The sequence below is a fragment of the Rissa tridactyla genome, chromosome Z (genome assembly GCF_028500815.1).
Source record: "Rissa tridactyla isolate bRisTri1 chromosome Z, bRisTri1.patW.cur.20221130, whole genome shotgun sequence".
In the NCBI taxonomy this organism is placed as follows: domain Eukaryota; kingdom Metazoa; phylum Chordata; class Aves; order Charadriiformes; family Laridae; genus Rissa; species Rissa tridactyla.
Window position 1 is genome coordinate 37647215 of NC_071497.1, and position 16335 is coordinate 37663549.

The 16335-nt window shown below is 39.7% G+C and overlaps 1 long non-coding RNA gene across 1 annotated transcript; it reads right to left on the reverse strand.

Annotated features, from left to right (window-relative positions):
* Positions 1-8881: 8881 nt before the first annotated feature.
* Positions 8882-15187, reverse strand: LOC128903044 (uncharacterized). The gene is made up of 3 exons (XR_008463952.1): positions 14827-15187; positions 10394-10512; positions 8882-9189 (listed from the first exon to the last, which is right to left on the reverse strand). It is a non-coding gene; the product is annotated as an uncharacterized LOC128903044 (long non-coding RNA).
* Positions 15188-16335: the final 1148 nt, after the last annotated feature.

The window sequence follows — 16335 nt, forward strand, 5'->3', positions numbered from 1 at the left end:
GACATATAGATGGGCTCGTGACCGAGGGGTGGACTTGACCATGGACACTATTGCACAGGTCATCCATGAATGTGAGACATGCGCTGCAATCAAGCAAGCCAAGCGTTTGAAGCCTCTCTGGTATGGAGGGCGATGGCTGAAATATAAATATGGGGAGGCCTGGCAGATTGATTATATCACACTGCCACAAACCCGTCAAGGCAAGCGCTATGTGCTCACAATGGTGGAAGCAACCACCGGATGGCGGGAAACATACCCTGTGCCCCATGCCACTGCCCGGAACACTATCCCGGGCCTTGAAAAGCAAGTCCTGTGGCGACATGGTACCCCAGAGAGAATTGAGTCGGACAACGGGACTCATTTCCGAAACAGCCTCATAGACACCTGGGCCAAAGAGCATGGTATCGAGTGGGTATATCACATCCCCTATCACGCACCAGCCTATGGGAAGATAGAACGATACAATGGATTGTTAAAAACCACACTGAGAGCAATGGGTGGTGGGACTTTAAAACATTGGGATACACATTTAGCAAAAGCTACCTGGCTAGTTAACACCAGGGGATCTAACAATCGGGCTGGCCCTGCCCAATCAAAACTTCCACGTACTGTAGAAGGGGATAAAGTCCCCGTAGTGCACATGAAGAATATGCTAGGGAAGACAGTCTGGATTAGTCCTGCCTCAGGCAAAGGCAAACCCATCCGTGGGATTGCTTTTGCCCAAGGACCTGGATGCACTTGGTGGGTGATGGGAAAGGATGGGGAGGTCCGATGTGTACCTCATGGGGATCTGATTTTGGGTGAGAATAGCCAATGAATCAAATTGTGTGTTGTTAATTACTAAGTAACACTGTCACTGTATGTCCTCATTACTATAATTGCTATCAGCTGTACTACCAGTAAGGCACAGGGATGATGGGATAAGAACTGACCTCAGCAGCTGGCGCCCAGCAACTTCCTCAAGATCTACACCTTCAGCCCACGGACTGTGAGCATGAGCCACACCAGGTGCACCAGTCACAAGCTCCGAAAAATACAGCATGGAACAGACCAGCACCACCCAGCATCTCATCTGCCCTGAGAGACTGTTCTAACAGATGGAGCCCAAAGCCATGGATTACAAGAACTCAACGGACACTTTTGGAGGGATGGCCGATAAACTAAGGGCATTATATCTGCATGAATATATATGTATATATATATATATATATGACAGGGGAGAGTGGTGGCAGTTCATTGGAACCTGTAAGATCTGGGCATGGCATAGATGGTATGGAATAAGGGGTGGATAATGTCCTGGTTCCGGCAGGGATAGGGTTAATTTTTCCTGATATTCCATGCCATGTGAGCCATGCCCACCCTGAGCTGCCGGGGGAGGGGGCAGGAAGTCGCCGCTTGGGGCGGGCTGGGGCGTCCCGGGTCCGGGCGGTGAGCGGCGGGGAGCGGCGGTTCCGTAATCGTGTTTGTATATGCCTCTGTCCGTGTTATTGTTGTTGTTTGCTTGTTCCCTTTGCTGTTCTGTTAAACTGCCTTTGTCTCAACCCAAGAGTCTTGCCTTTTCTTCTGATTCTTCCTGTATCGGGAAGGCCCGAGCGAGCGGCACATGGTTCTTTGTCGCCGGCTGAGGCTAAACCACGACAACCTCCCACTAGATCGGGTTGCTCAAAGTCCCATCAAACCTGGCCTTGAACACTTTGAGGGACGGGGTATCCACAACCTCTCTAGGCAACCTGTTCCAATGTCTCACCACCCTCACAGTAAACAATTTCTTCCTATTATCACTCTGTGGTAAAGAGTGCCTCCCCACCTTTCCTGTCGGCCCCTTTAAGTACTGACAGGTCACTGTAAGGTCTCCCCAGAGCCTTCTCCAGGCTGAACAGCCCCAACTCTCAGCCTGTCCTCGTAGGAGAGATGCTCCACCCTCTGATCATCTTTGTGGTCCTCCTGTGGACTCGCTCTAAGGTCCTTATGTTGGGAGCCCCAGAGCTGGATTCAGCACTCCAGGTGGGGTCTTACAAGAGCAGAGCAGAGGGGCAGAATCCCCTCCTTCCACCTGCTGGCCATGCTTCTTTTGATGCAGCCCAGGATGCAGTTGGCTTTCCAGGCTGCGAACGCACATTCCCAGCTCATGCTGAGCTTCTCATTCACCAGCACCCCCAAGTCCTTTTTCTCAGGGCTGGTCTCAAGCCATTCTCTGCCCAGCCTGTATTTGTGCTTGGGCCTGCCCTGACTCAGGTGCAGGACCTTGTACTTGGCCTTGTTGAATTTCATGAGGTTATGCATATGTATAGTGACTACTGTGCCTGAAGTTTTCAAGGTGTAGAGAACTACTTCACACAAGGGCATGTTTACAGTGCCTTAGTAGCATTTGTGAGCAGTGTCAGAAGAGAATAGCTAAAAATATTCACAGTCTAGTATACTTCCACCGCTTCACTTAAGAAAGGCTTCACACACTAAATTAGTGACAGTCTGTTGTTTGGAATGCAAGTTAGATACATATCATGTTCATTTGAACAATCTGAAAAATCCCCCATGATCATAGCTGATATTACGCATTACCCATAGGCAAAGTCTAACTGAGATGCATGTGATATAGCTGCATTAATACTGATTCTTTTATTGCATTACAAGCAAAGCATATCATGCACACATAATTATCCTTAGGTTTTGATTGTGGATAAGAATGGCCAGACTCTTACCATTTTAATTTGTACTATGTATTCTCCTCTTTTGATTCCATATAGTACGAAAACAGCTGAAATATCAAATTTTAGTAATGTACATTTGTCCCGACTCTCCCAGAAATTAATGAGCTTTTGTTCAAGATTAGTCTGTCACTAGTGCATATAAAATTGCATTGGAACATGGGTCTTACACAGTTATATCCTCAGATAGTGCAGAATGGTTTGGCTTTGAAAGGATACAATATGATCCTTCAGGAAAATGAGCTGAGTGCGAAACCTTACGTAGGCTTCAACCATCCTCTTTCTGCCTCTTTGGTATTTGTCCTCCTCACTTCTTAACCTTGCACTGATTCTGCATTCCTCGAGTGCAAGGACTGCACTTTTATCCAGTCATACCTTCAGGCTAAGGAAAGGGAATATTTATTCTATATGCTCACTTTCATTTTAATATTTGTATACGATAATGATAATCTTTCTCTGAACAAATATTTTTAAATCTACCAGAGTACAAGCTTATAATTTAGCCTTACAAATGAGGATGGGCAGGCAGACATGTACATAGTTACTCCAGAGGAAGCTTGTCCTCAGCATTATCAACATCTGCTCTTTTTGTAGAAAACAACCCCCATACAATAAGATCTCTAGCTCACCTGCCTTTGCTCACCAAGGTCAACACAAATTCAGATGAGTAGGAGCTGCTATATTTAAGGATCAAGGAGCAGTGACAAGGCAACATATACCAGCATGGAGCGTCAACTTGTGCATCTTTTGTAAGTGAACAGAGAGAGTCCAGTCTCCATTATATTCAGTCCAGAGGTTTTCAAGTCTATATAATGTACCTTTGCATGAAAAAAATATCATGAATATATGCCCATTAAAATTTTTTTTGAAGTGTAATACTTTTTTTCTGAAAAGAAATCAGAGTCTATCATTCAAGATGAAGTCTCTTAGAAAGTATTCAGAAGGGTTTACCACAAAATATGCTGCGTGCTAACACACACTGTGCCCCATTGCACTTAAGTATTGGATGTTTACTGTTTGAGCATCATCTGAGTATGTCAAAGACTCATTGTTCCCCAAATGTATTTTTCTTTATTGAGTTTTTATACATTTTGATAATACTGCCTCTGTGGTCAAGGGAAGTATTTATGTACTTCCACAGTGTATCGAGCAGCTTCCTGATGAATCACTTTCCTCCCTTGCTTTGAAACACCAAAGAACGATCATGACAGCACCAGGAAGGTGATGAATTCAATTTATCCTTTGTGTTCAAGGCTGCACAGTAAGTTGTGGTACAGTTAGTCAACATAGTGGGGAGCTGGCAAGCACATGAGGGTTTTATGCAATTACTACCTCTCTTTCATTGTACTTCATATCCTCTGAATGTCAGTTCACCTATTCAAAAGAATTTACTCCTTTTTTAATTACTTCCATCACTTCCTCTTCTTTTCACCCTGATTAAACTACTTTGCACTGATCATTTGTATTTAGCATAGATTACACAGGCCCAGCATTATGACAGGAAGGGTTTGTAATTAACCATACTCTTATGCTGTATAGTTTCATGTTTCTCCAAAAGATCCTTTTATGCAGGATCATTACCTACAAATCTCTGCAAAATAATCAAAAAAAAATTTTAGTCTGTCATAGCAGAGAATGGGAACTCTTACATTTTTAACAATCATGCTGGTATTTAACCTAAATATGAAGTAATTGGCTTAAGCAGCTGAGATAACACTTACTAGAAATTGTTTCAAACAGGAGCAATTCCTACATCACTTTTTAGTGACTTGCTTTTACTCTAACCTGCCTCTTCCTTTAGTCCTGTAACAATTCCAGGTAGTAACACTTTAAAAGTGGTACGCTAGGATGCAAGCTCCTTGTAGTTTCCAGAGCAACCCAGAAACCATAGTAGGTCGCAGAATTCATGAATAAATGGGACGCAGCTGACACTGGCTACCACGGCCAAGTCTAAGACAAGGGCAATAGCCTCAGCTCATATGGAGTAACAATAATGATGAAGATGGTGACGATGATGATGATGATGATGATGATGATGATGATAATGCCTAGTTGGTCTAGAAGAGTAAATTCACAATTAAAATCCCAAACCATTCATGGCAACAGGCTAATAAATCAAATTATAGTGCAGAAAAGTGCATGCCAGCAGCGTAGTGCAGCTGAGTGCAGATAAACACAAAGTAATGACCATTGATTTGCGAATATATTGCAGGGTTTCCTACCTGAACTTTCCACTTTTGCAGCTGTGCTATCAACTAAAGTTCAACCAAGGAGAAGATACAGCACAGTGACCTTTTGCATATGTGAAATGTGCTGTGACTGGGAATAATGACTGAAGATAAGAGGTCATTATGGGAAGCTGCAGAATTGGATGACATTGCATCACATTCATAATCCAAACATATATTGTGGAGGCAGAGTATCAGAAGAAGGTACTAACCCAAACCAGAAAACTCAATTCTGTAGTAAACAATTAAAAGATCTAAAAAGGAAGTGTAAAACTCTATGTCTTATTAGTGAACCTTTGAGGTAGACAAAGTTGCATTACTGAAAGCTACATAATATGTGCATGTTAATAATGATCAGTATTAAATGCAAGGTGAGAAAAAAATGGGGCAGTGAACCAAAGTTAGTTGCTGAGCCAAGTTCACATATCAATATCCAGACATACTTACATGGTCACTCAGACTCACATTTTTATCTCAGTGTTTTCCCTTAGTACTGAAATCTTGCTTACTCCTTCAACTCCGTATTCAGTTTAAAAAATGGAATCACATATTTTTTGTAATATGTGCCTATGTTACATGTGCCTATAATCTGGTTAACTATGGAATGTATGTGTTCAAAGTACATTGGAGAAGCTATGGAGTGAGAATGAGTTCTTTTGTATCTGACTTTTATGTTTGTAATACTAAAATTGCAGTCTCATTTATATTGAAAATCAACTGTCCAAACCAGTGCATAACACCAAAATGGTCTAGGGTTTTTTTCTTTATGATAGAAATTCTTTAAGTTTTCTGAGCAATTAGGCCAAGTTTAGATACTTCCTGATGTTGCACTAATTCTTGCTTAACTATAAAGACAGTAATGTGTACTTCTGTTTGCAATATAAGTGGTTCAGTTAGCATTCTCAGTAAAGTAGAAATGTTGACTTTCTCTCTGTTAGAGAACTAGGTGGGAAGTTCTGTTTGGAAATGAAAGCATACCTTGGCTAAAGTTATGCTATCCCCTAAAGTGACCTTGTTTATTTGAATTACAAGAGCATCTGGAGACAGGAACAAGGAATAGTATGCTAGTTTCACAGCAAGCAGGGCCACTACACAATTTACTGCCTAGATTTTGCCAATAGCAGCAAGGAAGTGAGGCTCATTGTTGGCTGAAGCACAGTGAAATTTTGACAAAGTACATTCCCAGAGGGCCTTATCCCAGCACAAGCAGTTATCAGCCTTGCAGCGTTCCACAAACTTTTGCAGAAGTGATTCTACAGGTGCGAATAAGTGGAAAGGTAGGTTACAACTCCATCATCAGCTATAGTTTCTCTTATTTTTGCAGCAGCCTAAGAGAAAGCAAGGGAAGGTGTTTGTGTGCCAAGTCTCTCCGATACGGTGGTATTGCAGCCTGCGCATTTCATTCCTGCAAGGAGTTTTCTCCAGGTTTTTGTTGCAGTGATAACTGATGAAGGGTTGTGGCAATGAACAAATGGCTTGGCTCCTTTAATGATGCATATGAGGCTCTTTCAGAACTGAGGGCTTCTCTGAGGTCCAAAATCTGTGCAGTATAGTTTGTATATTAGAAAAATCTCACTGGAAACACCCTTGCCCTGTCTTCCCATTGATTTGCTTGAAAGCTCAGGTAGAGTCATCAGTCAGATAAAACATCATACTAGATGTCTTCCAACGGACTCTGGAAAGCTTAGCATGGTAAGTTAATTCCAAAATAAAGTACTTCAGATTTTCCTTTGGATATTTTTGAAAGTAAATATATTCCTACCTGGAATCATTGGTTTCATGATAAGTGATTTTCTGGGGCTTAATACATTTTCCTATTTTTTCTGCTTTCACAGTTAAGCTTCACATGTATACAGCTAGGGTAAAGGAGCTAGCATATATGCTTGGGTATATCCTATATCTGAACTATTCTAGCGGATGTATACAGTTCATATTTTCTAAGATCCTGTTTGTCAAATAGTGACATTCCCAAAAATGTTGCAAGAATCCATAGTCTTACTATTTCTTTATTATGAAAAATAAATCACTGGAGAAAAAAATGGAAAGTTTTGATTTGTATGGGGGAGCATGGCTGTAAATTCTTTCTCTGAAATCATAAAAGATGTTTTGATATTTATTTTTCTTTTTGGATCAATTTCAGAGAAATTGGAGGAGAAGGACAGCAAGGAGCTCATACTACTATAAATGAGGGTTCAAAAAGTACTTCTAGGAAATATATATATTAAGTCAAGCTGGGGAAAAGGAGAGGACAACATTAATTGAGTTCAGGTGCTAGGTTTCACTAATGCTAAGGGCAGTTGCAACTGTGACACAAACACAATGACTGTGCTTTGCAGATAGCATCAGCAACCCTATGTATTTTGTCAAAACACTGGTGTATTGAAAACGCTCAAATCTCAAGTAAAAAATATGCTTTTTGAGTTGACATCATTCCTGAAAATATTTACATATTGATGCTTTGAATGTGTACAAACCACAGGGAGCCAGCTCTCTCCCGCTCACTCTCAGATCCCATCAAGGGTAACCTCCACTGAGGAGAACGAACATATTTTCAAGTTTAAAGTCCTGCCACAGTTGTAGTGACAGATTTCACAGCCAGCAACGAGGCATACAAAAACATAAGTAAAACTTACTTGGTTAGGGGTTTTTTTAAGTCTTTTTAGATGCTTGTACTCATTGGTCTCAAATTCAGTAGCCCATTTTACATGCTTTGGAGCAAAACTTTCTTCAGTATTGCAGAGTTGCATCTTAAAAGGGACAAACTCTGTGGTGCTCAGTACTAAAAGTCACTGCCCTGTGTTAAGTGTATGGCTGCATAAACCTAGAGAAACAGGTTTACGATGCTCCTGGATTTTTCGCATTCTGATCGAATTGCTACCTAAAGCAGGGCTAGTGCAGCCCTGTATGGAGCAGAGAGCTCATGGTGGGCTCCACAGGAGGACATTCACCCACTGCTGCGCTGTGAGGATGTTGGGCATGAATCTCCTGGATCTCAATGTTATGTCCAGGCATTTTTTGAAGTCCACCTTAGTGAAGAGAGGACCCAGATCATTCCTGACAAGGCAGGTGGGCATGGAAAATTACAGCAGGTCCGATTTCACTCAAGGGAAAGTGCCTGTAGTGAAGAGCAGAAAGAGTATTGCTGGTCACCCACTTGGGTTCCCAGCTCAAATGTCAGGAATGAGGCTGGGACTGTTGTTCCTACAACATATTTTCTCTGATAAACAGAAGTGATACACTATTGCTGTTTTCCCAAATTAATTTTTCAGAATTACACTGCTTACTGCTCCACTCTAGAAAGGTAACATGCATGAAAATTACTGGGAGAACCAATAGAGAAAATGTAAGAGAAAAGTATGTTTGGAAAACTCTTCCAAGCCATATAGCATGAACTTAGTATTTTTGTGTTTGAAGAATTAAGACAGATACAAATTTTTTTCCACAAAGAGGATGTTCAGTTTGAGAAGGTGTTACTTTAGTCTTTGGTAATTGCAAGAGAAGCTAACTGCTTTAAATAAATGATAGCACAGCATGTGGTTGTATAGCCAGAGGGATACCAATATGCTGTTGCCAAAAAGGCTGGACAGGTCTGGGAATACTCAGACCATTTAAAGACCAGTGTTGTTTCACTGGCCTTGACAATGTAGGAAGAGGCTGATAGGAGTTTGCTTTGGTAAAAAATTCAAAAGTATCCTCCAAAACCAATGCTTAGAAAATGTGTCAGATTTTTGAGTATGGTAAACAGTGGTCTGGGTGCGACTGATCATCTAGGAAGGGAGCAGATGGTACTGGGGAATCCTGGCAGACACAAGATCACATGCTAATGAGTCTTTTAAAAACAAGAAGGGGACTGGGAATGGGCAGATGGAGCAGTATAAAGGCTGGGAGTAATATGGGCAAAGGGGGCTTCATTTTAATTACTAATTTTTTTATTGAGAGTATTACAAATAAGAATCAGGTGGGACTGGGCAGCTGTGAAAGGACATCTGGGACAGAATAATGGGTGGCAGATATTTGGGTAGGAAAAGAGGGGGACTGCTTTGTAAGGGTGTTTAACAGCACTGCATCATATCTGCCCAGGCCTGGAAGCCAGCTTCTCTGCCTCGAAGACACTTCATTTATCCCCTGGGTGAGTATCCTGGGCCAAGTGTAGACAGTGCCACTCAGACAATGCTTCTATTCTGCATGTGTCACGGAGCAGTCAGTGCCATCCTCTGTGCAAATGCTGTGCACATGTTTTCGGTGCATTGCAGCCTCTGAGAAAAATAAGCACAGGAGAAAAGGTGAAATTAGGATCACGTTCTCTTTATGCTTTTCAATTACTTATGTTATCCAAATATTGCATTCCAAATGTTATTTAAACATTTGAAAATGTTCTATTTTAACACCTTGTTTAATACTCAGTAGAAATAATATGTCATTATTTATGTAGTACCTTTACTTCCCATGTTTATTTAGAGTTTTGAGCATTTAAAATCAAATACAGTGATCTGCTGCGTCAGACACACTCACAGACATTAGAACTGAAACTTGTCATACACTTTAAAAAACTGTAGGTTTGTTTTACTTGTGACTAGAGAACAATCTTCTTAAAAGACAGAAAGTGCATCAGGTCAAAATATGCTGGCCATCATGGACAACAAAGGGCTTTAATGTGATCTTTCACAAGTACGTAATTGAAATGTAGATGTCTCTAAAGATCAAGAAGCTTGCTGATCATTAGCGTGTTTCTGTAGAGTTACACTTTGCTGCTCATTTAAAGAGTGTAAAATAAACATATTTTAAAGATGGCGAATAATGGTGTTGTTTTTTTCTTAACCATATTATTTTTCTCATTGATCATAATAAGTTTAAAATCAGAATAAGGTGATTTTCAGAACATTATTCTAACATGATTTCCATGAAGCAACGTGTAGGCAGAGACTTCAGAACTCTGCAGTCAGTAGCAGTCATGCTGTTGACGGGTACTGTGCGCAGGCTGATGTGTCTATAGATTTTTATAGACGTATATAGATATGTACAAAGAGAAAGTAAAAGAGATTAATCACTAACTGTTACTGTCACCTTCTGAAGGGAGCCTTATGAATCAGCTAAAACCACTTAAGCTGAAATCTTGGCACAGGCAATTCTTTTTGCACCCACCCAGCATTTTCAGACAGGCAGAGTAAAATGATGCTGATCCTTTGAATATCAATAATAGTTCGTTTTAGCCAGGGACTATGCCTATTGTTGATACTATCACCTTGGGCACTAAAAGAGCTTCTATTTATTTTAAAAAATTTACATTTATAACATATGCAGTAAGAAGAAGTGATTCAGTTGCTGCAAGGTGACACAGAGTTTGTGTCCTCACCCGAAATGCCTTTATAAAATATTTAAGCAGTTGCACTTAAGAGGGATAAATTCTTGGCCTCATTAGGGAGAGATCTGTAAATTACTCCTACGAGGTCAAGACCCTACCATCCGAACTGTATGGTCAAATGCATGCCGTAAATTCTCTGCTCTTCAATTTTGACTGAGTGTTGCCATCTTGCCGTTCCATCGCTTTCCAAGCCATCAAAGACACGATGTTACAAGGACTGTGAAAAGAAAAAGTGATAAATATAAAAGTTGCTGTCCAGTTTTCTCTGGATTTTATAGTTTATTTTGTGAAAAGGACAAGGGAAGCAATGCTTTCTAATAATTCCTGTTCCATCTTGACCCCCAAAACATGAACTTGGAAAACAACATAAAACAGCTAAGGACAGTTTTATTCACATACATGCAGAGTAGATGTGGTCCTGGAAGAAGTGACACAGGCAGGAGCTCATGTGCTCTCTAATCTCTTCTAGCTGGCTGTGGAATCCTGCCTGCATCCTTTGTCTTACACAAACATGCAAGGCATGCTGTCAGCCCAGTAGGATTCATGCCTAGTTAGGTCCTATGGCTTAACTGCAGTTTTCAAAAAGGGTCATAAAAATTCAGGTGGCAGCCATAACATCAGTACCCGAGATGGGAGTGCAACAGCTTTTTGGCCCTGATGCTATAGGACAGACCACCAACTGCAATGGAAATTATGGTTTTGTCCAAGTCCTTCACCAATTCCTCATACTATTTATGAATCTATGAATTTTTCTGGAGTCAAGTCCTAGTTATTGCAAATAAAAATGCAAATATGTCTACAATATACAAAAAAATAAATGTTTTCTTCACTAATGTCACTCTTCATCAAAATGTTTAAAAAAAACCAAGATTGTTGTCAAACCATCATGAAAAAGAGAGCATCAGAAGTTGTCTTCTCACAGCAGCACCAGCTATACTAATTTTATTCCCGGTTGGTATTTATCTGACCTGTTCTTTAAAGAAATACAATGATACAGGTTTCATATCCTTCATATTCTAACCTTCCACTTCAGGTTTTTAACTTAAGTTAAAAACTTAAGTTTTTCTTCTAACCTAAATATCCCTTGCACTTTTGAAGTTTAATAGCAGTCTCCTCTCCAGACTAAACTAATCAAAACGTATCATTCATTTTTTGGTTTTTGTATTTTTGGATGATCCATTAGATTCCTGTATTAGTCCATATATTTCTTCAGTATACAAAACTAGAGAGTACACTTGTCAGGACCTCCCAAATTGCAATCACAGAAAACACACTGGATGAATGCCTCATTCCATCATTAAAATCATACATGAAAATCTTAACAGTAGCAGAGCCAACACAGATCTCTGAAATCCCACCTGATCCATTCATTTAGCAATTATTTTCTCTCCCCCACACCTCCATTTTGGTTATGATTGCCAAAGTACTTCTGCACTTAACTGGAGTTCTGTGCAGATCGTAACCCTGTAGCTTGCCTTTGGGTTATTATGTAAGGTAGTGTCAAAACCTGTACTTAAAGTCTGTCACAGCTATCAGTTCACACAAGTGCACAAGCCCAGTTACAAGTCATAATTTTGAAAATTTTATTCTGTCTATTATTTATGACTTTGTTATGCTGTAGGTATTCCCACACTATTATTTGTTCTACTGCTTTTCAGAAAAAAAAACTTCTCTGGAAGTCTAGCTTTCAGTTTGTAAAGAACATTTAAATTGCCTCTTACAGTTATAATATTTAATATAAAAATACTAAATATGCAAAACTTGCAAGACAATCAGTGGAAAGTTTATGGAAAACTAATAGCAAATCATGATTTTATAGTGTTAGACTGTTCAAAAATAGGGGATGCTCATAACTCCTGCTAAGGATCAATTTCTTCAAAGCAGTCTTGTTATTTTTGTTTATATTACAGAAATTGGCTTAATTGTTAATATTTTTTTTTTAAGGCACAGACCAAGTTTACTTTTGCAATTACACAGCTGCAAGCATAGCCTTCCTTTGGTTAGAAAACCTTTTTTAGAACTGGATTTTATATGAAGCTGTTAGGGTTTTTTTTCATGGTAGTAGTTCTGTGTTCCTATTTTGAGCCAAATTTACTTTGCTAACCAAAGAAAGACCTCATCCATATGAATTAAGATTCACCTCTGAGATGTTATAAGGTTAAAGAACATTAACTTTTATTGACAGGGAAAAGCAAAATACTCAGAGCAGCTACAGAAGGCAATTATGGACTTTGGACTGCTTTTGCAAAAATTTTTTTCTCTAAATGGGTGACAATACAAGAAATATCCACATCCTATTGAGGTCACATGAGGTGAAGGGTTTGGTCAGTCAAGCTCCACATCCCAAGTGAAGCAATAAAGTGGAAATTCAATAAATCTCTTTTTGACAAGGCTGAATTAATGTTGCCCTGACCACACACTCAGCATTTTGGGGCAAAAGAATTCCAATCTCAGCAGCATTAAGCAAAAATGCATTATGAATTCAAAATTTTCCAAGACAAGTGAAAAGTTGTCTCTTATAGACAAAAAGGAAAAATGCAGGACTGATTTTATTTGGTTAAATTTCATTGGAAGTAATTCCTTTTTACTTCACTGCTCTCTGCCACTTACCTGCTTTCTAGACAAGGATTTACATTGACTGCAGTGAGAGTCCTTGTCTGATTTAAGTCTCCTAGGGGCTTTACGTGTTCTTTCCATCTTCTTCTCCTTTCCTCCATTCTATGACTGTATTTCTTCTACAGTATAATGCCATGCACCATAGCAATACAGTAATCAGGCTGCACAGTTTAGACCACTGTTTCTGCTGAACCAGAGCAGTGCTTGGCTGAGGACTCCGGGAAATCCTGAATCCTGACATTTTCTCGGTAGTAAATTTGCAGCGGGCTTTTTTAGACATCAGTTATTTTAGTCCTGCTCTTCTCTGTCCTTCTCTCCTGGATGCTTAGCTTTAAGGTAGAATTAAGTTCATTCTCTGGCTGTTTGGTCTTTCTGCAGGCTGCAGAGGGGACCCCTGATAGTACTGGTAGTGTTTTCCCTGAAGCAATAGGCTGTGCTTGTGGGCAGTTTTCAGAAATGCCACAGAAGACTGAATGGAGAGCATTGTGCCTCCTCCCCTACCAGGAACTGAGATTGTCTTTCACAAGAAGAGTACTAAGTGTGTTCCCTCACTTTCTGGCACAGACACAAAGCAGAACCAAACAAGAGGTTTTGCTGCAGTCAACAGTCTAGAGGCACAACTGTTTAATACTAAGCCATGTTTTTCTTGCTTTGCATTTTCAGCACAGTTCTTGTGGAAGAGTTCTCAGTTGTGTCCTGGGACCTGTTTATCTTCTCATATAACAGATGCATGAAATTGCATGTATTAATGCGACTGATTAATGCTTTGGTTTTCCATATCTGTAATGTTTGCTACATGCAGTACAATTCTGAAGACTGTGAAAGAGAAAATTGAGAGTGGTAAGTGGGAACACCATGCTCCAGGAGAGAGAGGGAGCAAAAAAGGCAATGGAAAGGAAAACCAGTATTTATCTGGCACCAAGTGCTGAATTCTAGTTGATAGCTAACAACTTTAATGACCATTGTCTTTAACTGTTGGAGACCAACATGGTATTTTCATGTCGTCTCAAACAGCAAAATGCATGAAAAGGACTGAACTGAGAAACTTGTCAGTGCCTTATTTAACCATCAACATTAGCATTACTTAAATTATTTAACCTATTTTTAGATCCTGTGTAATATTAGTAAAATCAAACACATGAAAACTGTGACTGCAAATAAGATTTTAAAAAAATGAAAAGGGATTGTAAGAATAAGACAAGTTTGGCTTTAGTGTAACTGATAATAGCTGGCATACAGCTCTTCGGCCATTCACGCTTGCCTGTCTTAAATAATTTCTCTATGATGGCTACAAAAGCATTAGTAATACATCACTGAAAACAGTCTTTTGGAAACGTCACACTGTGCCCTGATACACTATATATTATTGGCAAGTACTCACCAGTCATCAAATGTATGTAAACTTTCTCTAAGTGCAATTGTAATAGATCTAAGTAATTCAAAGAACCTAAACATCAGGGCAGGCAACTTGAAATGTCCTACCAAAGCCTCACTTTCAGAAATCCAGAGTGCATTGTGCAGAGCCATATATTCATTAATTCGGCTAACATCTCAGCTGCACTCATGCCGGGTTCAACAGTAACTCCACTGCACATTAATGGGAGTATTACTATGACTTATCATATAACTTGTGTTAAGGAGTTAATCGCTCTACAGAGTGCAAAGCAATTATGCTGGGAGGGCAATCAGTTTCTACACGCCAGAAAACAATGCAGACCTTTACTTACAGCAAACCAAAGGTGGTCATCTGTAATAGATAAACATGCGTGTGAGATTTGATAAGCACTGAAATAAAAGTTCATCTTAAGTCTCTCTAAACCAGGTGAAAGACAAGACATCTGGTTACTCAGCTTGAAATAGAAAGGGCTTATGAACGAGTTAAATATTATCACAGCACAAATAGTATCTCTCATACCAAGCAGAGAATGGTCCCGATGCACAAGGGAGGCTGCCACCTCCTCCTCCTTCTTGCTCAGAATCCATTGTAACACAGTCCTGACACACACTATGGCCTTTTTGGGGGTCACAAGTTTGCGAAGTGCTAAATTCCTGCTGCTATAACTTGGCTTTGACACTGCCAGTCTGTTGATATACAATACCTGCTCCGGTACACTAACTAGTCAGCATGGCACCGTCCTTATCATCGTTTACTATAATCCCAGGGGCAGGGTTTAGCTGGTTGCAAACATTTGTTTTCATAAAACATTGGGCAGATATGTCTGCCTCTCTATATCCTTCCCTCTTTTAGTTTTTGGGTGTAAATGGTGCCTCCCTGAAATTCAATGAGTGACTTAGAGTTTTTCTTGCTTGATATGTCAAATAGTGTAGTTTCAGTTTCTCATTTTTTGAACTTAAAGTCTCATGAAACTTAAAGATGGGTAATAATTTAAAGTTTATCTCTGCATGAAAAGACTCCTGGAATATATCAGCTGACCTGAATTAACTCTCAGACACATGGTGGGGAATCTCACTTACGATAACACTATACAGAGGGATGCATGAAAACGTGGCAACATGACTTTCAGTTTAATTTTAGTACAAAAGATTACTTTATTGCATTACTAATGTCCAGGTATATCTAGCTGACACGCAGAAGCTTCACACACAGTCATATATTTGACTAAGGAGATTGTAATTTATAAAATATTGGTCCGGTGCCTTTAAGGTTTTTTCAAGTCCTCTGTTTTTGCTGCCGTTACTCAAATACCCCTGAAATGTCTGTGGTAGGATGATTTGCTATGCTTTGGCAGAGCAGAAAAGAAATTTAAAGAAGCCTTTTTGGCACAGATGCAAGATAAAAGCATGTTTCTTATATGCGGTATCTCAATTCCCTGAATGATTAACAAACCACATTTAGCATATGCTTCTGATGCTTTGAATATCTTTCCGAAGATGTGGTCATAACATTTTTTGTGCTCTTCGGAAATAATGAAGGAATTAAATCTAGTAAAGACTGCTGTATTACATTCCTTAACTTTCAACAAGATCGAACCTGCAGCCTTGAAATTTTGGTTGTCTTGGAAAATGTAATTATGGCAATATATCTCACAATAAGGCAAGAAGTTCCAAGGGAAATATTACTAATAGTATTGTGTAAAATTTGCAGCTTTATTTTCAGTCATATTGTAATATGACTGAAATATATATGACAGTCATATTGTAATATTGTAATAAAGGAAACCATACATAATACACCAGGATTTTTACTTTTAAAAGAGTGTGACTTCAGATCCAGCTAAGTATAAACATAAAGGAGGAAAAAATATTTCAAAACTTTGCGTATATGTAGATCCCAAAGCTGGGGGATTTTGTCCCCCCGGTAAACTCCCCTTGGTAGGTATTAAATAGACTCAAGCTTGTGCAAACCTTATATTTAGCTCATCAGCTATCACAACAGCTGAACTGCTCCATAGAGGGGCAGGTG